The sequence below is a fragment of the Sminthopsis crassicaudata genome, chromosome 3 (genome assembly GCF_048593235.1).
Source record: "Sminthopsis crassicaudata isolate SCR6 chromosome 3, ASM4859323v1, whole genome shotgun sequence".
Taxonomy (NCBI): domain Eukaryota; kingdom Metazoa; phylum Chordata; class Mammalia; order Dasyuromorphia; family Dasyuridae; genus Sminthopsis; species Sminthopsis crassicaudata.
Genome location: NC_133619.1, coordinates 332,902,236 through 332,928,606, shown reverse-complemented (window position 1 = coordinate 332,928,606; position 26,371 = coordinate 332,902,236). Strand labels below are relative to the sequence as shown.

Below are 26,371 nucleotides of genomic sequence, written 5' to 3'. Positions count from 1 at the left end.
ATGGATCTCTACAAACAAGATTAATGCCAACTGAAAGCTGAGAAACTCTGTGTCCAAGAATTGGTGGTGACTCTAAACTGAGCAATGTTAGTTTAACTTTGAAAAAAACAGAACATCAGAGAGATGACTCAGCTAAAGTAACAGAAACCACTCAAAATTGCCCAAAAAATTTTTCAGAATTTGTACTGTGAGAAGAATGTCAAGTCCTCTTGTCCTCATTTGAGCAAACAACCGATCAGTGGGAGTGTTCATTACAAATTTATTTATCAAGACTATTTACAGGCAGCTTGATGGATCAGGGGGATAGATTTCCAGGCTTGGAGTCAAGAAGATTCATCTTCTCAAATTCAGACACTTACTAGCTGTGTGACCCTAGGCAAGTCACTTAATTCAGTTTGCTTCAGTTTCCTAGTCTGTAAAATGAGCTGGAGAAGAAAATGGCAAACCACTATTGTATCTCTGCCAAGAACACCCCCGATGGCATGGAGAGTAGAACATGACTGAAAACTACAGAACAACAATTGACTATAGTAATAATGGCTAGCATCTATAAGTACTTTAAATCTTATAAAGTGCTTTAAAAATATCATCTCATTTGATGCTCACAACAATTCTATAACGTACAGAGAAATTTGTCCAGGGAGATGGTGCTATTGTCTCAAGCATAACTCAGAACTTCCAGATTCCAAGTCCAATGTTATCCACCCAGTCATACAGGTAAGGGTACATCAGACATAGATAGTTTCTTAGGCCACATTTTAAAAATCACTTAAAATATGTTCAGATTGAGTTGTGATGATACAAGAATATTTGCCACATCTGCCAAAACACCTTCCCCCCCAAAAAAAAAGTCTAAAAAGTAACTATTTTTAACCATTTTTTCTAATGTGTGATTTAAATGTAATAAAACCCCCAGGGGGGGCAGCTAGATGACCCAGTGGATAGAGTATTAGCCCTGAAATCAGGAGGACCTGAGTTCAAATCTGGTCTCAGACACTTAACACTTCCTAGCTGTGTGACCCTGGGCAAGTCACTTAACCCTCATTGCCTCAGCAAAAATAATAAAAACAAAAATCCCCCAGTGTGGAAATTCCTTCTATCAATGTAGAACAGTACTTTCTCAGCATCTTATCATCTCAAAGTTGTGTGGGACACTGACAGGTTATGACACGTGCAGTTCACTAGCTAGGGTGTGTTCTAGCAGGACTTGATTCTTTCTGATTTCAAAATCCAGTCTTTATCCTTTTGGCCACAATGCCTCTTTATAGCTTATTGGGCTTTCTAAAAGAAAGCAAGAATCTTACAAAGTTCAATCCAAAGTACATAAAATCCTTATTTGGAATAACATTGATGAAAAATCTTAAATCTGTGAGTGGAGGGTGTGAAGTTGGATGCTCAAGAGCCAGTCCTTGGCTTAATTGGGCTGGATCAATTCTATTATATAGAGTTCCCTGGGAAATCCAATTATCAGCCCAGGATATGAAGACCTCAGCAATGGCCCAAGCAGCAGAGAAGGCTAATGATCTCTTTCTTGATACACTGGAAGATTAGTTTCAGCTTCTAAGTCCATGGGGATGATAAAAGGTAACTAGAAGGGGAGAGAAAGGGAAAGGAAGGTGCCTTGTGGGACTGCAGAAGAAAAGTACAAAGACCTCTTCAATTGAAAGAGAGTAGCTTTTAGGAGTGTGATGAGACAAGGACATTTGCCAAATTTGCCCAAACTTATCAATTCTTAACTTAAAAGTAACTATTTTTAACCATTAATTTTTTTAATGTGTGATTTCGCTATGATATTAAAAAACCCAGTGTGGAAATTCTTTCCATCAATGTAGATCAGTACTTTTTCTGCATCTTATCATCTCAGAGTTGTCTAGGGTAATTTCTGGTAAGTTATAACATGCTCAGGGTCACAAGCCAGTATGGGTTCTAGCCAGACTTGATACCAGTTCTTTTTGATTCCACCATCCATTCTTTATCCCTTTGGCCATAATGCCTCTTTATGGATTATGAGAAAGAAAAGGCATCAAGAGGGCTCCTTCTTATTAACAATAGTAACTAAAAAATGAGCATTATCAAAAAAATATTAACTTTCACTTGTAAAGTGTTATTCAGGCATTGTCTCATTAGATCCCACAATAACCTTCTGAACAAGGAAGGAGTCCAATTACATCTATTTTACAGATTTTTAAAGACACCTGAGGCTCAGATAAGAGAAGACACACTTACTTAAATTCACACATTGTGAATGAATAGCAGACTTGTATGCTTGTATGTTGAATACAAGTCTTAGAAGCTTAAATTAAAGACTTTCCATCACACCTCAATGACAAGGGGCAGAATAAACATGCTTGGGAAGTATTGGAATCTAGCACTGCCTTTTCTTTATTTCAATTAGGATGGGCTAAACTTCTGAGGCAGCTGGTGGTGTAGAGGAGGATAGATTCCTCTGCATATCAGAAAGACCTGATAATTAAGTGACTCTCAAGTCTGCTCTCTGGCTCAGTTTCCTCAACTGTAAAATGAGGACAGTAACAGCATCAACTTCACAGGATTGTTGAGAGAATGATAATATTTTTTTAAAACACTTATTGCAGTTCTTGAAATGCTTATATGCTGACTTAATACAGGCTTACTTTCTTCCCTTTCTGGCCTAATTTTGTTCTAGCAAGATACATTGAAACCTAGGATCTTGGAAGACCTTAACCCTTACAAACATCTGGTATTCCAATGTCATTTGAATTGAATATGGAGGTGGAGAGGAGCTTGTGTGAAGCAAAAATTGATTATAGGATCATAAATCTGAGGCTGGTAGAGACCTCAGAGGCTATTTAACCCAATCTCCCACCTACCTCCTATTTTACAGATGCGGAAACTCAGAACTTGGGAAGTCCCCCAAGTAATAAGCAGCAAGAGTCAATCTTTGAACGTGTAGATGCCCAAACCAGTGATCTTTCCATTGTACTATACTGCCTCTCATCAAGTAATAGTGTCCTAGGTGATAGTTATTTTTTATGGTTATCTGGATGGGAAGTTATAGTAACAGCTATTGACGTTCTGGTGAAAAAAGGAATTGTATTCTCTAATCCTTCACTCCTCACTCCAGTCAAATGTTCTCACCATATAAAAATTTCTGCACTGCTGGTATCTCATATATATATTCTTGGTTATCTTGATTTGCGAGAAAATTTGCAGGTACCCCTCTTCTGACTTTTTCTGGATTTCTTTCTACTCTTCCCTGCAGTATTCCTTCTTCTCAGTTCTTGTCTACCTTACTGGTATCGGATCCTCTACTTGTCTTGCCTCTACTCCATCCATGTCCTGACTCCTGCTGACTATTTCACAAAAATTTCTGATCTTTGTACTTGCCTGACCCTTCTTGTTTTATTTCTGCTTTTATTTTTCCTAGGCCTGCACCCACAACCCACTTACACCCAGGTCCTAACACAACACGTAACCAAGCCAAGATAAAGAGGGTAGGCCTACAGGAATCAGATGCCCTATGAGAATAAAAAAGAAAAGGATAAAGATGAAATCTCAGAGGGCCCTAAACATTTGCCAAGCAAAATGTGGTAAGGGAGAAATCGATAGCTGTAACAACTCCTTCTTGTAGTAAGGGAGAAACTGTCACAAGATGGATAGCTCTGATGGTACAGATTTGCCAGAAAATCTACTTAAAAATATGGGGAATTCTGAACAGTTTAAATGAAACTCCTTCGGGATCTAGGGCCAGCATTCTTAAGGAAGCTCTCTCTCCTAAAAGAAGCCCCCCTACACAGGAAGGATCAATGATCATACTTAAAGCTAATAAGAGAACTTAGATGTCATCCACTCCAATGCCTTCAGGATTAAACCTGAGGATAAAACCTGAGGTCTACAGAGGTTAAGTGACATTACTCGAATGTTAAGTGATGAAGCCAGGATTTAAACACTGATTCCAAATTTTACCACTTTGTTGAAAGAAATCAAACTGTATAGACTCACAAGTTGATAAGATACAGCAAGCAGGGAGGTGGTGCTGTGGTCTGGAGTGCTGGGTCTGGAGTCAGGAAGGCACGAGTTCAAATCCAGCCTCAGGTACTTATTGGTTGTGTGGTCCTGAGCAAGTCATTTAACTTGTCTGCCTCAGTTTTTTCGACTATAAAATTGTAGCAATGATGGCATCTACTTCTCAGGGTTGTGGGTTGTTAAAAGGATAAAATGAGATCATAGTAATGAAGTGTTTAGCACAGTGCATGGCACATAGTAGGCACTTAATATGTACTTGTTCACCCCTCCCTATTATAACTATTTAGGATCTAGCTTTTTTCATGAGAATCCCAGAAGCCCTTTCTTATTCCATAAAAGAACAGACTAAGGTTGTTGAGACTAGCCTGTAATTTACCTGAGATAGGCCATCTAGGGATCAACAAGAACTGAATTTGTTAATCCTATAAGATGTTTTAGAAAGTATCAAAGAGTGGAAATGAAACCAGGATTCTAATACAAATTCTACCCAACATAGGAGAAACCTATCAGAGTCTGGAGAGATTAAGGGTAACTATAGTAGGTCTTTTCCTAACCCATTCACTAGGAAGAAAAGTAGATTCTCATATAGATATGATTAAACCATCAAATGAATACCTTGGAAGTACTGTCTGCCTCTGCGGTCCTTCTTTCTGACTGAATGGCTGTTCCCAGGCCTCTATTAATGTGAGATACCTGAGTCATCCCATGTCTTCACTTCTCACCAGGTTGAAATCCTCTACCAGGGACTCTCACTAAGTACCTTCATTCTTCCCCTTGCCCTTCAGCTTTCTTTTGTATGTTGTTTCCATCCACTAGAAGTAAGCTTGAGCACAAGGATTGTCTCTTTGCTCCTATTTATATTCTCAGAGCTTAGCACAGTGCCTGGCACAGAGCAAGAATAATATGCTTAATAACTGCTTGTTGACTTACTGACTGTTCTGTCTGGGATCTCCTACAGACACCTTGACAAGCAGGCAATAAATTTTAGTGTAGTGAGACAAAGAAAATAAATACTACTGGGTATCCTTCACAAAAGTCTTCCCCCATGCTAGCCTATCCTCCATTCACCTGCCAAAGGAATCTTCCTGAAGTATAGGCTTGATCATGTCATTGCTCTACTAAATAAACTCCTGTTACCTCCAGGATCAAATATAAAATCCTCTGCCTGGCTTTTAAAAATATTCACAATCTGGCCCCTTCCTGCCTTTCCAGGCTTTTCTCTTCTCTACTTACTTTATGATCAAGTAACACTGGTTTTCATGCGGTTTATATGCTGTTCCCCAGGCCTGGAAAATTATAGAATTGTGCCTTAGTGTAGAAATAGCATAGAATCTGAATACGAAGGGCCTTACAAATGAAGAGTTAAGTTACATAAAGTCACCATCTCAACTGCCTTGGAGCTATTCTCTGTGAATCATAAGGTGGTAAATATAATTATGTTAGAATCCCAGGTTAGCGCAACTCATGTCTTCAAGTCACCATAATTTTCCAATTACAAAAAGCCAGGACGTGAGAAAGAAGAAGTCAATAATGTGCATGGAGGGATGTAGCATGAGAGGATTCAAGTGGTCTGAGAATACTCCTTCTTCAGTCACAATTCTGTCTTTTAGTGAATTTCTAGATGTTCTTTGAAAGAAAGACAGGTAGAAGTGATATAGTACCTGTGACAAGACAATTAGATTGCCACTTTAGAGGAGCAGTGATTGTTGTTTGTTTTCAAAGAGAATGGCCAATAAGGAGGTCTTGACTCGTGTGTGAATTTGGATTTAAGTGAGGTAGAATTGCACAAAGTTCCCAGCCTCACTCTCCATTCCAGAGTTATTGAAACAAGATAAAAATCACCATCACTGGTGATGGCCCAGGTTGCAGTGATGTCCTTGCCATTTTGATGTCTGCTAAGCTCTAAATGCTCCACAGAGCCTATGTCAGCTGTCTTCATGGTTGTTGGAATAAATTGTTCTCATCCTCAAATGTTTTGTAGTCAAAAATGTTCTAATCAGGGTTATAAGTAAGAAGGCTCTACTGTATAAGTAAATCAGGTAGACTGCATCATTTGTCATGGAAGCCAAGTACAAGTACAAGGTAATGAGGCATAGCCCTTGATCTAATCAATATGACTCACATTTCCATGATAGTTTGTACTTTACAAAACATCTTCTCCACGCAACCCTGTGACATTGGTGTCATAAACATTATTCTCATTTTTCAGAAGAAGAAATTGAGGCACAAATAGTACTCTATGATGATTTGCCCAAAGTCTTGCTCAAAGTAAGTGGGTTCAAACCCAGGTTTCCCAAATGCAGATTCAGCATAGTGAATCTAAGGTAGTGTCTGAGAAGCACAGGCAGGAGCAAGAATTCTTCAGGTGGGAGTGGTGAATGTTTTGAAGATAGATAATAGATAGATAATGGAGAAAAACACATAATAGATAAATACATATGAAGTTAAAGACATACACAATAGACACATCGATATGACATATCTATATTACATATGGATATTGCAGTTATATAAAGATAAATAACTTCATTTTAATAGAATTCATTTCCATTGTAAATCTATGTTATTTTGCATTTTAAAAGCATTATTTTGAGAAAAGGTCCATAATCTTCCCTAAGCTGTCAACTTTAAGTCTATTACCTACCTACCTACATACATACAAAAACACACACACATAGAGTTAAGAAGCTCTGCTCCAGCCAAAAAATGTTCCATTAGATGTCTCAGAGTTTCTGCTACCTTTTAAATTAAGAGGACAACAGGCAAGAGAGGTGGAAATGGGGCTGCCAGCTGATATCTAAACTTCCCACTTGGAACTGAAGTGAAATTCTGACAACTTTACTCACTCCCTTTTACACACACACACACACACACACACACACACACACACACACACACACAGAGAGAGAGAGAGAGAGAGAGAGAGAGAGAGAGAGAGAGAGACAGAGAGAGAGAGAGAGAGAGAGAAAGAGAGAGAGAGACAGAGAGACAGAGAGACAGAGAGACAGAGAAGAGAGAGAGAGAGAGAGACAGAGAAGAGAGAGAGACAGAGAAGAGAGAAAGAGACACAGAGAGAGAGACAGAGACAGAGACAGAGACAGAGACATCCTTCTGACATGTTATTTTTTGTAACACTTTTGTACTCTTCTTTTATTCTGTTAGTTTTATTTTTTATAAATCTTTATCTTTATAACAGCTGACACATGGTGTGATTTGCTCTGGGCTTCATGTCCTTTTAGGGATGGTTCCAGAGAGATGATGGCTGCAATTTTGGGCAATGGGGAAAATCTAGCTTCAGACCAAACCTTAGCCCTGGATAATGTAATTTACCTAGATGACCAAAAGGCAACAGCACATGTTCTGAATAGTCCCGAATAACTGGATTTATGAGTAATGATTGGAACAAAGATCTTCCAGACCAATCATTTTCCTTTATTCCACATGTGTCCTTCATATTCCTACAGCTTCACGCACACAAATCCTTCAGCTTCCAATGATCTCTAAAAGTCCAGGTTACCCAGGAAAAAGAGCAGTCATCCCTCAAACTTGGTAAAAATCCAGGCAAGTTGAGTCCCTAGGAAAGTAGAAGGGTCTATCCACCTGATCCTCTTTTGGAAAAGTCTCATCCTTTGTATGAACTTTACATTTGACCAAAAGCCTAGACAATTTCCCTTTTTGCATATATGTAAGACTTTTTCCCTAACAAAAGAAAAAATTAATTTGACACTAAACTGTCAATCCCAGTGAAATATTTACTCATATTGAGTCAGGCAAAGCAGATCCTTACAGGAGCACTTGTGAGAGGTGGGAAGAATTTTAATTTAATGAAAAATGATATTATAACAGGACCATAGCACAGTGGGAGAGATACTCATGTTCATAGATATATCTTCATAAATGAACACAATCACACAAGCCAGCACACACAACCATGTATATAAATATACACAAAATTCACAAACATATGAAGATACATGGAAGTGTGTGCATATATCAATTATGGAAGAAAAACAAACTGATAAAATAAAGCTTAAAACTGATCTAAGATCACTGGGACACACAAGTATTTTGAAAATACTAGATGCTAGCTTCTTTTTGGTTACAAGGTTCAAAAATGTTTTAAAGCATTGAACATTTGGAAAGATATTGCAAGCCCCTTAGCAGAGGTTTGCCACAGTTTGTAAAATATTTAAAGTTTATTAGCTTCTGTAAAGAGACTGAATTTGATAGCCTTTGGCTCTTATAGTTATTTAGTCACATCAGGACAGTACTTTACAATCCTAAGCATCTTCCTGATCATTATATCTCCTTATTCTGATCAACTTCCTTCTCTTTACTTCCCTTGAATCCTTCTTCTTCTACTCTGTCCTGTTGTGACCCTGTCAATAACACAGTGGTAAGAGAAGATTATATTTTCTATCAGCTCCAACTATTTGCATCATTAGCATCACCCTATCAGCATCATCAGAAGCCATATGGCCTCATGGATGGATCACAAACCCCAAAGTCATCAAGAGATAGACTGAGATCCGCCACCTGCCAAATACTGCTTTGTGATCCTGGACAGGTCACATCAACCCTCATTTCTTTGGGCAGTGCTTTAAAACTTAAGAGTAAAGGGCTTGGCACAACACCTGGAATATAGAAATATTTTTTTCTCTTCCCCCACAAGTCATAGGAATCCATAGAGGTTTCCATTTGAGGAATTCCTTACACCAGGGCAATCATAACTCCAGACCAAATAATAATTTTCACATTTGTGGCAGCTTAAAGTGTGAAAAAGAAAAAAGAACTCTGAATAACTTATCTCCTTTGATTCTGACAAAAAACCCTTATGATATCAATACTGTTATCACCATTTTACAGATGAGGAAACGCAAGCTAAGGGTGGTTGAATGATTTGCCTAAATTAACAAACTCTGTAATCTGCATTGTTGTTATTCAGTTGTTTCAGTTATATCTGACTTTTTGTGACCCCATTTGGGGTTTTCTTGAAAAGATACTAATTTGCCATTTCCTTCTCTAGCTCATTTTACAGATAAGGAAACTGAGGCAAATAGGATTAAGTGACTTGCCCAGGGTCACACAACTAGTAGGTATCTGAGACCACATTTGAACTCAGGTCTTCCTCACTCCAGTCTATTTACTGGACACTGTGTCACTTGCCACTAAAGATATTGGGCCTAAGTTGCAAACTGGCATTCAAATCCAAAGGAAGCAGTTGGAAGGTAGTAGGAAAAATCCTAAAATTGGAGTCAGGGATCTATTCATTCCTAGTCCTGTGTAAACATGGTTCATCTCAATAAACAATATTATTCAATCTACCCCTTTTTTACTTATGAGTAAAATATGTTTTTCACCACTATAACAATCAGAAGGAGAATAAATTAAACTGATTGTGGTAATCATTTTCAAATGCCCAAAGCAAATCAAGTCTATTTTTTCTTTACATTAGATTTTGACCATACCTGTTTGACTTCTGAAAAAATAAAAACTGTCTAGGTCTCATTTTAATCAATTGTAATCAAGGTCATTTTTATTAATCTAGGACAAGTTACAGATTTCCACAAGGCAAAAGAGATAATAACTAGATTTGAATCCTGCTTCATTATCTATTTGACCAAGGGCAAGCCAAGTAACCTCTGTGACTCTCCACATCACCAGTTATAAGATGGGAGAGTTGGAGGAGATGCTCTGGGTAGTCCCTTCCAACCAGAATGTTCCATGAGATCCTATGAGCACCATGCTCAAGGTTCTTTCCATATACCATGCTATAATTGTTAATGAAGGCACTTGCAAAAGGAAGGGTAGGAGTCTGCAACATGTAGAAGAAAAAAGAAAATAAAACTGAGATAGCAATTTAGTCACCCAAGTAATCATCATGTCAGGAGAAAATATCATAGAATCAGGAACAGACTTGTGTAAATCTCAGGATAAAGTGTCTGAGCTTTTTGATATTCTTCCATTTAGCATTTCAAATTTAGAAAGAAGGATTAAATGAAAGCTGAGAATTTCTTCTTATTTTTGGGAGAGCAATAATAACACATATGTGTATATCTATATACACACACATGCTCACATATTTATTTTTTGAGGTTGGAAAAGCATATATGTTACCTCATAATCCTCATAATAACTCTATAAGGTAGATGCTATCACTACACCCATTTTATAGATAAGGAAAATGAGACTTTAAAAAGTTAAGTAATTTGCCCAGAGTCACACAGCTAGTTACTATGTAAGACAGAATTTGAACCTGGCTCTTCCTGATTCTAAATCCAGTGCTCTAATTGCTACACAACTATACCATCTAACTACTTAAGTTTCCAGACCTCATACAATGTTAGAACTCAAAGGGTAAGGTAAAGGACAATTTTTAAAAAGAAGTTAGTGAGAGATTTTAGGATAAATACCACGGCAAGGCTGTGATGTCTGGAATGATAGACTGTGGAAATTGTGGGACGATAGCACAGACTCAGAAAGCCCACATATAAGGGCTTTCCCACCTTCCTATAGCCAAAATGGTTTGAGACCTGCTATCATAAAAAGCTTATGAGATCTGAGCTCTTTCCTTGAGAAATGTTGAGTCCCGTGAAATATAGAACTAATGAAGAGGACCCTCACAAAAGGGCTCCAACTACCATCACTGAAGGACTGAACCCCACTCCAGCATCCCCTGAAGATAAAGGGTCCCCCAATGAGCCCTTAGGTAATTTAGAAGATATGCCCCAGTCTTGACACCAACAATAAAAAACTGACCTCTGAACAAGGTAACTCTCTACCCCCAAGAGAGTTTGAGCTGACTTCCACAAGACTACATGCCTTTGACAAATAGAGTACTCTGCCTTTGACAGTGGGCTAACTGGGGAGGCCTGGGTTGCCAGGGACAAAAGACCTCAGAAAAAGACTTATAAGAGAAACTGCAATTCTAGAGCTATCCATGGTACTGAGATAGTCTCAGCTTGTTGCCTCTGATCAATCTGCCTCTATCCTGCCTGGCTTACCTCTTACCTGTTTGCTTCTGGTAAGCTTAAATTTCACTGGCTATGCCTGTCTGACATTTCCTAATTCCTCCTACCTTGTTCGTTTCTGGCTCTATTCTGATAGAAATATCCAATGACTAAGCAAATAGTTCCTTTCCAAGTCCACTCTGCCTTGGTGGCTAAAGTTTCCCATTCATTCTTGAACAGGATTTCCTAACCTTTTCCCACTTACAACTCCTTTTTTGCCAAAGAATTTCTTACATAACTTCAGGAACATAGGTATGTAAAATAGGCATACAAATCAAACACTTAATGATAATAAGTCATAATTTCGTGATCCCCATGTTAAATTACAAAACTCCACATGGGAGTTGTGAACCACATGCTTATTCTCCATTGAAGTACTGTTACAACCCTGATTTAAGCTTGAGTTTTGTACTTCTTTATTCTTGCTTTAAATTATCATTTATTTGCCATGTCCTTTCTTTAATGTATTAATTTACTGAGATTTCTACTTCTGTTTTTTTTTTAATCAACAAATATTTATTGATATCTACTAAATGCAGTATTTATAAGGAATTTGTAAGCTACTTACCATTTATTTATGTGGGAAAAGTAAAATTGCCTATGAAGTAAGACACTCTAGAATCAAAGATAGTAGAAAGAGAAGTAGATTAAAAATCAGAAGAAATGGATTCAAGTGAAAATTTTGCTAATGCTGTGTGGCTTTAGACAAGTCATGTCATATCTCTGGGCCTTATGTTACTATCAGATCTCTTCAAATTCTAAATTCTGTGATCATAAGCAATCAGAGAATAAAGAAAACTTATAAGACAAGTTTTACCTAATAAAGAAACAGCATGACTCAGTTTAGAGGATACTCCAAAAGTGCTAGCCCAATTATTTAGAGGCTATTGATGAAGTGACACAACTTTTCAGTTCATTAGAATGTCGGAGACTGAAGTTTATCTCATCTAAATTATATCTACCACAATTTTAGAGATGAAAAAATGGAGAGCCAGAGGGATAAAGAAACCCAACTAAGGTAGGGAACAGTATCAAAATTCAAACCTAAGTCTTCTGATTCCAATCCCATTGTTCTTTCCCCTACAACAGATTGGTGAATTAAAGATAGATCCTAATAATCACACCATTCCATATAGATATGTATTTGCATGTATACAGATGGAATCTCATTGAAAGAAAAAACAGAAAACCCCATTTCTGAATATTTCTCTCTTTTTTCAAATAAATCATTCTATCTAGGATAAAAGTCAACTACCTTAAGCAAGTGGCTGAGCCACAAAAATTTATACACATTTCTTTTTTAAGCCAAGGGCATGAAATATTCACTCAATCTCTAGAGCTGTCATTTCCAAACCAGACATGAAAAAATGTGCCCTTCTCAAACACACCAATAACTTTGGGCTTTCTACCCAAGCTCCTTATGAACCACACACTAAACAGGAGAAAAATTGCTATCAATTTCTTGCAAAAATGCACTGTTTTTACTCTTTTAATGACATTTGCTATCACTGACTCCTACTATCCCATCTGGGTACATAAAGGCAAGTATTTCCCCACTTTTATAGATAGGAAAAGAAATTTCTCGTGTCCAAAAAATGAGAGGTTAGATGACTTTCCAAGCTACAGAACTAGTTGATAGTAAATGAAACTTGAAACTAAGTCTTCTCATTTACCCATGACTGCTTTTAAAACCAATGATACCAAGACCTTGATTCTAGAGTCACAAATGACTCCTTGTTGCTAACAATACAGCTCTTAGGCATACACCTTAACCTTTGTGGGCCAAGATTGCCCCATCTGTAAGACATAAGATTTGGACTCCAAAACTTTTAAAGTACTTCCTAGATATGACATTTATGGTTCGTATGCAATTTTCCATTCACCAAGCCCTCTAATTTCTGTGTTGAAATGTTATTATACTAAATTCTATATTATACTATTTTATTAGTATGTTATTATACTATATTACATTTTTGTTAAAACATTATTATTCAACTCTACAAAACATACAGTAGTCATGTGGACCTTTTGGCTAATGCTCATTCAAAATATGACTTCCAGTCATACACCTGGGAGGGCAGTACTGTAATACAGTATTAAAAAATCAATTAAATTATAAGTCCAATAATGGTTTAAATGTCACTACCAAAAAATCCTCTAAATACTGTATGGAAAATCCAGAAGAGAGGAATTGGCTATCCTCCATCTCCCTTGAGAATGGAAGCGGAAAGCAAACAGGCTGAAACTATAATGAGATGAATTTAGTTTAGACATAAGAAAAAACAGAACTATTAAGTGACCAAAAAGAGGAGGCAGAAGAATTTCCCTGCCTAAAGATTTTCATAAATTCTAAGTGAACTCAGTTACCCATGATGGATTCACCTGTACTCTTGAGTCTATTGCTTCTTAACTCATGAAGGACCTGTTTTCTCTCTCTCTCCCTTTCCCTTGCTTCCTTCCATTCTCCCCTTTTAAATATGCATATTTATCTTTTTATAGAAAAAAATCACATAATCTTGAAGCTCCTTCTAACCTCCCTTCTATTTCTCTTTTTGTTTGGACATCAAAACATTTAAAAATAAGCAGTCTACACTTGCAACTTCTTCACCTATACTCTATCCTAATACTTTAGACTGTTTTCAACCCTTGGATGGAACTGCTCTTTCCAAAATCATTTATTTCAGTTCTCATGAAGAAAAACTAATTAAGTATCAGTGGTTGGGATCATGAGAAAATGAATTCATAAAATATTATTTTAATATCTCATTTCACATTCTTCTTGTGCTTTAGAAACTAAGCCTATCTGTATATCAGCTGCATCCACACAAAATGAATGGTCTTGTACTCTCAATTCCCCAATGAGGAAAGAAAGGGGAGAGAGAGAAAAAGAGAGACAGAGACAGAGACAGAAACAGAGACAGAGAGACAGAGAGAGACAGAAACAGAAAGATACAGAGACAGAGAAAGAAGGGGAGAAGGGAGGGAGGGAAGGAAAAATATGGAGAGAGGGGAGAGAGACAGAGGGAGAGGAGAGACAGAAACAGATAAACAGATAGACAGAAACAGAAAGATAGAGAGAAATCTTCTAATGTATTTTGATGTCTCTCTTTAGATCCACACAATCAATGGTAAAGGTCTACTGATTCTTCTTCTGCAAACCTTCTTAAAGACATTCTTCCTTTCATCCTCACCTCTCCATTGCTTAAGAGTAGACAGTCACAATTGCAATCTCTGGGATCCCCTTTCCTCCCCTCTTCCCCCTTTCAACACCATTTGTCACATCCAATTAGCCATCTGCCAGGCTCTGAGGCCTCCCTCTAGGCCCACTGTCCAGCTGCCAACTCCCACTCCCCCAGACCCTCTAATAGACACCCATTGTCCCTGAGCTTGGGGGCAAGAATAACATGGAGTTGGGACTTGGGCCAACACACCCTAGCTCTTCCTGTCCTTTTCTGGGGTAGGCTTGTCAAGAGCCTAAAAAGAATGTCCTACTGTTACCCCATCCCCCAAAATGTTCAATATTAAAAAGCCCTACCTTTCTTCCTCTGTAAAATGAGTGTTTGGACTAGGTGGTCCCTGAGCTTGTTTCCATGTCTACCAATCAATGTGTCAAAGACTCTGCCTGGATTGAGATAGATAAATTTACCAGACACCATACTTAAGAGGGTAAGCCCAGGCAGGAATCCTATAGCTTTTATCGAAAAAGAGGTGCCCTGTTGTTCTTCCCATGTTGAGTTTCATGAATTCACTCATCAGGGATATCTGGGGCCCCAGTCTCCAAGGAATTTCCCAGAGCAAAAATGAACTTTGTCATGAACTTTGTCTCTCAGGAATTTCTATTAGTTTATACACTCCAGCTTTCCTCACCTCTCTATGAAATTGAGTTTGCCTCTGAGACAGAGAAATGGCAGCTATTTAGGATCTTGAAAGAGGGGACAACCAAGACATGCATTTTACTTTAAAAATGTAAATGAATTGGAAATTAGTATTTTCAACTGTGGTCCAAATAAATATATAGATATTAAAAATTATGTGAACATGCATATATATAATGTACTATTACATAGTATTAATACTGATATATTATATGATATATATTATATTGATATAATAGTTAATATGTTATCTTTTTAATAAGATTTGTAACTTTATTGATCCAGGGATCACCCTGTGAAGAAACTTCCTCTCTAAATTTTAATCAGCTTCTCTACAATGTCTAACCTTAAAGAGTTCCCAGACCAAGCAACTGAAATTGGTTTGTCAAGAGTACTAAAAGGCTAAAGCAACTTTCCCAGTCACACAACTAGTATTTGTCAAAGGCAGGAGTTAAACCTACATCTAATAAACTTTGAACCTAAGCTCTTTATATAATACATGAGGACTTGTTATCTTCTTAGTGTCATGGTCCCCTTTGGCAGTCTGGCAAAGACTATCGACCCTTCCTCAAAATCATGTTTCTAAATGCATAAAGCAAAATATATAATATTACAAAGGAAGCCAATGCTAAAAAAATGTTTAAAGTCATCAATCTTGGATTAAGAATCCACAACTGCTGAAATGAAACTCTTAGAGGGGCATTGTCATGGCATCAAATCAATTAAACATCAGATCCATTAATGTATAGTGCATTAAAGGAGATAGGAAAATAAAAAATAGCATAAATCTTACCCTCAGAGAACTTACAGTCTATTAAAGTGATAAGACAAGTCCACCACTAACTATTGTACAAATTCAAATGTGATTAGTGCATAGAAGCCAACCAGGGAAAAATGAATAAAAGAGCAAGTGTATTTCCAGCTTGTGGCATCAGCTGCAAGTCTTGCCTACCAAACTCTATCCCCAATCTCTCTCTTCCCTACCACTTCCCTGATACATCCACCCTACCATTCTTCCAACACTCAAACAGTAACTGAATATCTGAGTATCTGGGATGTCAATGTTGCCGGGCCTTTTCACTTGAACTGTGAGATTTTATCAAATCAAAAGCCTGAAATAAATTTTCCCTTAGGCCTTGAGCTTCTTTTCTGCCCTGCAGGCATGATGTTCCTCCACTTCAGAGACCAGTCTGTGGCTTTGGACTATGGATATTTCCAAGATCCAGAGTTTGTTTCTTCCCCCTCCTCTATCCCTGATCCTAACCATATCAGTCTCCCCACCATGGCCAAAATGTATCATCATTCCCCTTCAAATCAGAAAAGGAGCTCAGCAATCATCAAAAAAGAATTATAACTAAAGTGAGATAACCAGATCATTGTTCCAAGCATTCACATCAGAAAAAAAGATTGATTAACTTCCTCTCCACTGTGGTCCAAAAGACTGCCATCTTTATATTTTCTGCCTTGTGGTCCTCTTCTATCTCTTACCATGCCACTGCATAACCAAATTTGTCATAACTGTCAGCATTTCTAATTACAACTCAAAAACAGAATGATCCTTCTTAATTTACATTTAAGTTACATTACTCTTGAGTTCTCAGGTCCTCTCTCTTCCTTAAATCTTTCCATGAACCAATGAGTTGAAAATTTTCTATATTTACATTTTCCTGAAGCAACTTGTCCTATGACCTCCTTTGCTCTCTCATCTGACCAACCTGATATAATATTTATTCATGAACCTGTCACAGCATCTTTCTCCTGCCAGCTGAATGCAAGCTTCTTGAGAAAAGGGTTTTTGATAATAATTTTTAAATCTTTGTTTCTTTTGGACATAGTACAATGCCCTGTACGCATTTCAATACTTCAAGTATCTGTGATTCCATCAGTAAGAGTATCCCCTCCATGGCTCCAGAGTAGATTGCTATTTTTCTATAATGTTTTAGATCACAGATACAGGAACTTAGATAAAGATCAAGACAGAGATAGAGATAGAGATATATAAATATATTTGTACATATACATGTATATACCTATGACAAACATAGTCTCTATATTCATATACATATAGCATACAATATACATATATATAATATATACATATTATGTCTATGATTAGATTTGGTTTTCTTTGTAATCATATGTATTTTACTCTATGCATTTAATAGGATTATTCTGAGAAGAATCTGTTTATAGACTTCACCAGATTGTCAAAGAGATCCATTGTAACAAAACAAAATACACATAAAAAAAGCTAAGACCCTTCTTTGAGAATCTTTCCTATGGAAAAATCCATTCCCCTAGAACTAACTTAGCAATAAAGCAATTTAGATAAGTTGCTACTTAGGCAATCAATATGAAATCCATCACCACTCATACCCAAAGCATTTCCAGGTTGGCAAGACCAATGTGCTAGGGCTTACAGATCAAAGGGAAAGGTTGCTGCATACCATAATAAAGCATTCTTACAGAGTTTTAGCCCTTCACCTAGTAGGTGGTTAATATGTTAATTAATTTGAATTGGATGAGGAAACTGAGATACAAAGAGATAAAAGTTAGTTGATGAGATAAAATTTGAAGCCAGACCTTATGACTCCTACTCCCCAAATTTTATTCCTCCCTTCTATATGTCTTCCAAGTTGAGTGGTTTACAGGTCCAATTCCAGTTCCATTACCCAGGAGTATTCAACTAGAAATAGATCCTAGAGGCTCATATCAAAACCACAGAAAAGACTTTCCCCCTCAGTCCTCTAGCCTACCATTCCTACAGCTTGTCCCATGAAGAAGCCACAGCCATCAAAACTCAGAGATTCTTTGAGGGGTTTGTCACATAGCAATTTGATGAGTAAGTACCATTCTCCAATTCAATCCTGCTAACATTTATGAAGGAACTACAATTTATGAACTGAAAGACTGCAGCATTACAGTGGATAGAGGGTAGATTTTCAGATTTCAGGAATATGTAAGAGATGGTCCCATCTCTGGCCATTCTGGCTGTGGGATTATGGGAAAGCCACTTATCCTCCAAGGGCCCTATGCATATTCTCTATAAATTAGAGTGAGTTGCAGATTGGAATCAGTGGGAGGAATTTCCATACCAAGAGTTTGCTATACTGATTGAATCACAGATGTGAAGAAACAAAGGCACCTCAAAGAACTACTACAGTTTTGGAAAGGGTACTCTAATTTAGTAAAAATCTGCCTACATAGATCACATAAGCAAAGGAGGCTACTGTGATTGTTTTTACAGTAGTAGGTGAAAATGTGATTTTGGCTAGCTTCCTTCTTGGATAAGAGTAGAACCTAAACCCCAAAAATTATAATAAATAATAAAAAGAATAAACTTTCCACTTAAATAGTATTTTCTTCTAAGAATCCCAGAAAACTGATAGGGCCTGGAGGAAAGGGAGCAATAAGAACCCAATACATCATGCTTTTTTATAAATAGTATTTCATTTGATCCTCATCAAATTTTTTGAGGAAGATGCTATTATTTTCCTCACTTTACAATTGAAGAAACTGAGGCAGACAGAGGTTAAGTGACTTGGCCAGGATCACACAGCTAGTAAGTGCCTGAGGGTGTATTTGAACTCAGGTCTGTTCTGATTTCAGACCCAGTGTTCTAACCACTGTACCATCTACTCACCTGGAGGGGAATGAAGCTTTATCTTTCAGGATAAAATAAATAATATATGTTCCAGGACCCCAGAACACAAGGCAGTGTTCAACCAATCAATCAACAAGTATTTATTAAATGTCTGCTTTGTGCCAGATACTCTGCTAGTCACATGGGAATACAAAGGCAAAAATGAAACCATCTCTGACTTCAAGGACCTATATTCTACTCTGTTAAAGTGTTCAGACCATGAATACTCTGCCTCCTCAGAAGAAAACAAATTATACTAGTTGCCCAAATATTTATATCACCTATTTGCCCTCTGAAAAAATCCTCCTGAGGTTCTATGGAGGAGTAGAAGGGCAAAAAACTGGAGACCAGAGATCTGCTACAAACTATTGATAACTTTGAGCCACCTCATTTGACTTCATGGACATCACCATCTGGAAAGTGACGGGGCTGGACTACATGACTACTAAGGAATCATCTTCTTCATTCCCTGGGCAGTTATCACAGAAAGGAGTGTCAGCCCTAAAGCTTTTTAACTGGCCTCTAGATACTTTGTATTGAGACCTTGGGGACAAGAGGAGAAGGGACAAAGAGACCCCTCTTCCCTTCCCACTTCCCATTAATAGGCTGTTAGTGACTATAGTCCCTTTTCTCTACAATGCAAGAGCCCTGTCTACAGTCCTTCACTCTTTGAATCTCCCAAATCAATTCTACCATCCTCCCAGCTGAAACTCTGTTCCTTTACTCCTTGGCAGACAGAGGATTTCAAGCATTTGTATTGATCCATCAGCCTTGTGACTGTCAATCACTTCCAAGTTGCTTAGCTGCCAGTCATTCATATACAAAAGCATGGCAGAAGGAGACTGAATGGCAACAGACAGGAAAAGGAAAAAGGAGATGATTCATCACACCCACTTTTGGCAGGACAGAAAGTGTAGGCTCCATCCCTACCATAAAGGGTAGACTCTTCCACAGCTCAATGACCCATAAACCACTTGGAGGAAGAAGGACCCATCTGACATTTTATACTTTTTTTGGGGGGAGAGAGTAGCATTTTGGGGACATTCCTGTGTAGGACACCCCACTTTGCCCCTCCCCTATCCCATCTGATGTTCTGCATGTATTATATACTTAATGAATATCATTGACTGATGCTGTTAAAGAAGAGGGGCTAACCTAAGGCTTTCTTAGCCTACTCTACATCCCAGAGACCACACAAAGCAGGAAGAAAGAGGGAGGAAATAAGAATCTTATTAAACACGTACTATGTGTCAGGAAGTATGCTAAGTGCTTTACAAATTTGATATCATTTGATCTCATTTGATCCTTGCAACCCTGGCATAGTGGGCATAATTCCCATTTTAGAATTGAGACTTGTTGAGTGTTTTTTCTTGAAGAGAACCATGACATCAGGAAGGTGATGCCAGTAAATTAGATTTAAGTAAGGTAAGGAGGCTGTGCAAAGTCACCTGCCTCACTTTCTCCTCCAAAACTTTCTGAATCCAGTGGCCAGATAGAGATCAGGATGATGGAGAGAGCCCTGGAAACTGAAAAGTCAGAAGTTTGAGGCAAATTTTGAACTCAGATTTTCCTGATTTCAATTCCAAGACTACCCACTGCAGTGTCTTACATTCATCTCAGTTCCAACTTAGTATCACAAAGAATGATGTCAGGAGACTCCCTTTTACTTTTTCAAGAAGTAATAAGAGTGGAAAGGCATCCAAAACCTATGTGTTCATCAGCGTTTTGAGGTCTTAGTGTTGAAATTTTCTCCACTAGTACAGATTCACAACTTTGTCTGGAACTTTTAGTCTTAGCTATAGTTGTCTAGAACACTTATTCATTGTCATACATGTAGTATATACAGACAGGCTTAAACACAGATCTCCATGAGTCTGAAGTTGACCTTCTATTCATTAGCTATGCAATCTCTCCCCTCTCACAAGAGGTTTACAGACAAAAACTAAATGACCACTTGTTAAGCTTGAGAGGCGGCATGGGGTAGTGGATAGGGCCTGGATTTGAAGTGAGGGCTCAAATTCCTCCTCAGACACTTACTAGCCATGTGACCCTGAGCAAAGTCTTTAACCTCTTGCCTTAGTTTCCTCATCTGAAAAAATGAGCACAAATGGATAGATTGCCTCCAAGGTCCCTTTCAGCTCTAAGTCTCTGGGCTTATGTTGAAAGGGGGATCCTTGCTCAGATGTAGGTTGAATGAGATGGTCTCCTAGTAATATTCTGAGATGTGGCCAGGCAAATGCTAATCCTTCCTTCAGCCTAAAATGCCACATTTGATCTTAGCCTATACTCTGATCCCAAACAGTCAACATCCCAGAAAGTTATCCAATTTTTTCTTGAATATTTGTTCATTCACAGAATTGCAGATCCCAAGAACCAAAAGAACTCTGAATAACCATTTTAATCTAGTCTTCTGCCTTCGGGCTGGGTCAAATCTACTCTCTCTCTCTCAGTTCCTGAATTTATCTGTCTTAATGTATTTTTTAATTTTGTAGGGAACAGGGAGGTCTTTTGTGGCCCTAATCTGTATTTCTCATTCTGTGGCCTCAACCCATCTTGTCCCCTTCTAAAGTCAGGTCACCACTCTCTGAACAAATTACATCCCCTTATTCCCTACAGTTCTGTTTGCAAAGGACTGAAAGCAATTTTCAATCTTAGTTATTTCAAAATAATAATATCTTACAGTTGGATGGTAATTAACAGTTTACAAAGCATTTGTGTATCTGGTCTCTCACTTGAGTCTCACACCAGTTCTGTGAGATAAGCAAGGAAACTTGTCATTATTTTCATTTATTTTACAGATCAAAACTAGCATTCTTGGAGGTTAAGAGACTTTCCTGAGAACACAAATAGTAAACAGTGAGATGAGATCCAAATCTAAGCTTTCTGATGCCAAGCTCAGTGCCATTTCTTACACAGCTTGCCTTTCCACCATTAACAATTACAAGTGTACAAATGACTAATTTGGGCTTTATGAAGTATCTTTCCTAAGAACTGCCTTAAAGATGCTTAGTCCAATTACCAGTATCCTCATTTCACAGAAAGGTAAACTAAGGCTTAGAGAAGTTCAACCAGAATTCTTTCAAAGAACCACCACAAGAAAGAATCAAATGTATGCTTCACACTCACAGTACTGCCCTGCCTCTCAAAAGAGGTGATAGAAATATTTGAATAACCCCATGCCTTATGACAGAATCACAAGGCCTTTTTGTGCATGAGGCTTCTTCCCTAAAGTATATAATCTAACCCCAAATTTTCATTCTGCCTATTGGATATTCAAGAGTGGAAAACAGAAACAGGTGAAAACACTACATTCAGAATTTCAAAAGTGTAAATTTTGAAAAATGAAAATTAAATATCAAAAAGGCTCCCTTTCAAAGCAACAATGTGATGCAGCAGACAGCAGTGGTCCTGGCTTCAGGTGGACCTGAATTCAAATCCAGCCTCAGACACTTACTAGTTAAATGACAAGTCATTTAACCCAGATTTTTTTTAAGACTCATTCCTTGTGGACAAACAAAGCTGGGGAGGAATCTTATTTCTTCCATGTCAGCTCTTCCCTCCCAATACTTGAATTGTATTTACCTATTGCTCAGTGTTACATATTTCTCTGATTTCTGCTGTTATTCTGGGATCTCCTTTTTCTGTGACAAAGACACGACTCACTGCTGCTTCATCTACCCTGACCAGTGTTGTCCCCTGGTAGGAGGAGGGTGAGGAGTAATAATGGGAATTCAATTTAACAAGTATTTCTTGAGCAGCTGGCATCAGCTAAGCATGAGAGGGCTATAAAAACACGGTCTCTGCCCTTGAGGAGCTTAGGATACCATTGAAGAGAGAAGAAACACCTACTTAAAAAGGGAAAATAACACCACAAAAAAAAGACTAAAGACAGTTCTTTCATTACCCTCCTCCTGCCTCTCTGACAATTCCTTCTCTGCATCCTGTGACAGTACCTTGTCCTCTTTCTTCTACTTAACTATGGCTCTCCTTTCTCCCCCATTCCCATTGATAGGACCTCTGCTTCCTTTCTAATCACTTTATTCTGGCTTTGTCACTTTATTTTCCCTATTATATATTTTAATTACTATTTATTATGGGTTTTTATAGGCTAAAGATCTTGTCATATTTATTTTGTAGTCACCATAGCCTCTATTAGATGGCTGGATAAAGAGTAGGTGCCTCTCCCCTCAAAAAAATGTCTGTTAAATACTTGTTTTCCCCTCTTGCCCATCCCCACTGATAAAAGAAAGCTATTTTGATACCCTTCCCTTAAACCAGAAACCAATTACATGCAGAAAAATGCTCTGAGATCCATCCACTTTAACAAGGCCATGGGCTAAGATGGTTGGGATGGGACGGGAATAGATAAGGAATGCTGAGAGTAGATTTAGCACCCCGGAGCAGCAGAGCATACTCATTAAAATGGGAAGAAAGTGGTGGAAAGAAGAATTCAAATAATAGGGCTGAAGAATAAATAAGTTGCCCACTCAAAGTAAGAGATGGATCAGCCTGTGAGTGATCATCTAAGCACTTATCACAGGATAAGTACCCCAAGAAGTTAGCCCTGTTGCTATGAATTAAAAAATGTTTTTGAAGTAACAAGAACAGAAACTAAACACCATGCAATTATCATGACCAACCTTGGCCTCAGAGAGGAGATAAAGATTAAATGCATCTCTTGCTTCTTTTCAGAAGGACTATGAGTATGTAATATCACTTCACTGATGCTCCGACTAGTTTGGCCAGACTAATTTTCTTTCTCTTGCTTTTTTGTTCTTTGTCACAAGGGATGCCCTCTCTAGAGAGCCAAGAGAGGAGAGAGATATTTGCAAATGAAGGTGATGTAAAATCAAAAGATATCAATAAAAATTTTAATTCATTAAAAGAACATTTGAGGATTTCTTTTGATCTGGTCATTTGGAAACAACTTAAAACAGACCTGTTGTATGAGGTGAGGAACAAAGTACCTCAAGCTCATTGGATCATAGATTTTGAGCATAGAAAAGGACCTTAGAAGTGATCTGGTCCAACTCTGTCATTTTATAGATGAGGAAACTGAATTGTTAAGTAATCTGCCCAGATATGGAGACATGGGTAAATTTTCTATGGACAAGGATGGTGCTCATTTCCTATGGATCAAGATGATGACAGAACAGTTGTGAGGGAGGAGGGGCATGAAACAGCCATAGTGGTTAGGTCCTAAATAAAGTCAGTGGCAGATAGAATGCACCTTCCTTAATCTCCCTCTTGAGCCAAAGTTCTTTGCCTCATTTATGTTTTAAGTATTTACCCCTTTCTTGATCACTTCCAACCATAAGTCAAAACCAGGTTTCCCAAAAGGGATTAGGAGGAAAAGTCCCAAAGGGACTTCACTAGACAATCTGACCCCAGCCTGCTGTTTACTGTGCTCTGAGCAAGACCAGTCTTACTAGACTGTAACAGCCTGCATAATATGATCTGAAGAACCCCTGAAAAGATGAAACGTTTAACCATTATGAGCCATTATTCCCTTTAACATGGGGTGAATTACTGTATTGGGGATTAGTAAGCCAAAGACCCAGAGAGTTCTGAGGGAAAGCTTGCTAGATGACTGGCCTCCTAAGTAAACAGGTGAATATTAATGAGTGAAAATATAAATACACAAACAAAATGAAACACAACAGCCAGAGAGTTCTATGGGCATGAGATCTCTGGATGAATTTGTTGGGGGGTGAGAGTTGAGAGGAAAGGTAAAAGTCCAAAAAGAAGAGCTCAGAGGTGTCAACTATCTCTCCTCATTTCACAATTTGCCTTGGATCTGAGAAAGGAAAAAGACAAGGGATCTCTGGGGAGGCACTCCAAGCAGATGAAATCTTCCCTCCTTCAAGATTCCACACAGGGCAGCTTTCCTGTTCCTTTTCAGAATTCATGCTTGCTTGGGGGATGGGAATAGTAGAATTTGAAGGGAGAGAGACTTCATCCTGGGAGGCAGACTTAAATGAAGACGAATCTCATCTCTTTCATCTGCCTCTGAGGATCTAGCAGAATATAAGGGGGCTCCTGGATGCTTGTGCTGTTTCCCAATCACAGAACATATGGCTGGTCATTGCCTCCAAAGTCACATGATCTAATGACAGTTCTCCCACCTCCTTCCCAAGTGATGACCCAGGGGGCAAAGCAAGGGAGTTTGGAAACAGATGTATAAGCAGAGAGTGTCCAGAGCCAGAGTGACCTCATGACCCTCCTTATCCATGCCCCTAAGTCAAGTCTCTTGGGGGGAAAAGTTAGATCCAAGGGCTAGTACTTATAAACTCTAGTAAAATTTTCAGATGAAATGGTTCCAGATACAGAGGAGATAGATAACTGTAAATGGGGAAACTGGTTACAGATACACAGGAGATAGAACCCCCTTAATTATCTACCTCTTTCCTCTCAAACATGCATATATATGTATATCTATATGTGATGAGATTTATGAGATAGAAAAAGAGAATCATCTACAAGTGGAAGAAAGACAATGTTATAAATATATAGAAATGTGTGATGCAGAGGCCTCTAAAGGCACTGACTCACTGACATGAGGGGTGTAGGGAACACATATGTAAAGTGCACAGAATCTATATACACACATACATAACTATACATACTATACATACATATACGGTGTATTTGTGGAATGTCTGTGTGTGGGTGGGTGAATGAAAGAACCTTAGGAGTGTTATCTTCCCCTGATTTCCAAGCATCATCCTTCCCCAGGCTACCATGGGAAAGCAAAGATTCAGTCCCCACCGTGGTGGGAGGTGGGGATGCTAACTCTGACTTCCAGGAATGAGCTGTGATGGTTACGAAATGCCCTCCACCTGCTCGTGCTAATTCTGCATTCTCATTAAAGGAGGGGAGAGAGAGGTGAGAACAGAGGCGTGCTCCGCCCCGCTGCTCCTTGGCCCAGGCTCCCCACTGAAGTCTGAGTCTCTGGCTCCATCCAGACACCAGCTAGTGCCAGTTCTCTCCCCTTGCAAGTAGTACTGGCTATCAGTTCCCAGCAGTGAGATCGTGAGTCACGGCTCCCGGCTCGCAATCTCTGATTCTCAGCCTCCTCATCTTCAGAGATTCCCAGCTCCCGTTTTCCCTTCCCCGGCTCCCAATCTTCATCCAAATCTAGCTACCCGCTCCTTTCTGGAAGCCCCCGGCCCCGTGCCCCCTCTCTCCCAGCATGGATCCTGCGCTTTGCTAGCCAACTGCCCTTAGTGACCGTCGCTGAAGAAGGGGTAAGCAGAAGGGGATGGAGGAATGGGAAGGGGTACAGGAGGAGGTCGGAGGCGGGTAAGATCTGTGCCTGTAGGAGCTGCACGCTACCAAGTGAGGCAACATCGCCCCATCTCCTGGCGCCTGGGAAGGCAGCTGAAGTGGACAGACCTCCAGCTCCCCACCTTTTCTCCTCCCCTTCCCCCCACCCACCCTTACACACATAGATACACACACATATATATACACACAGACACGCGCGCGCGAATGGGCTTTAATACTGAGGGCGTGAGGGGGCAAGGGAAAAGAGAGTGAGCCCCGCATCCCGCCCACAAGCCCCCACCCGTACCAAAGCGCCAACAGTGTCTCGGACTTTGATATAACAACAGTAATCACGGTAACTATAACCCAGACAACGAGTGGTAGAGCAGGAGGGTGGGGGTTGGGGGTGATGGGGAAACAGAAGAGGGATAGGGTTTGGAGGGGGAAGGGAAGAGACTCCCCTTTTTCGGCGCAGCTCCCCTCCTTCTCCAAACTTGTAGGCAATGCTGCCCCCAGCAAAGCAACCCAAAGCCCCAAAGGAAGGCTTCCAATCTCGCCCCCACCCTCCCATC

At 39.0% G+C, this 26,371-nt stretch overlaps 1 protein-coding gene and 1 long non-coding RNA gene across 3 annotated transcripts in view; both read right to left on the bottom strand.

The window, feature by feature from the left end:
• Nucleotides 1–26,371, bottom strand: part of KALRN (kalirin RhoGEF kinase) — a 934,437-nt gene that overhangs the window by 907,548 nt on the left and 518 nt on the right. The gene's annotated exons all lie outside the window — the stretch shown is intronic.
• The window catches only part of LOC141561602 (uncharacterized), a 71,106-nt gene extending 44,735 nt beyond the window's left edge, over nucleotides 1–26,371 (bottom strand). The window contains exon 1 of the long non-coding RNA XR_012488093.1: nucleotides 1–26,371. This exon is cut by the window's left edge and continues 38,783 nt beyond it. This is a non-coding gene — a long non-coding RNA (uncharacterized LOC141561602).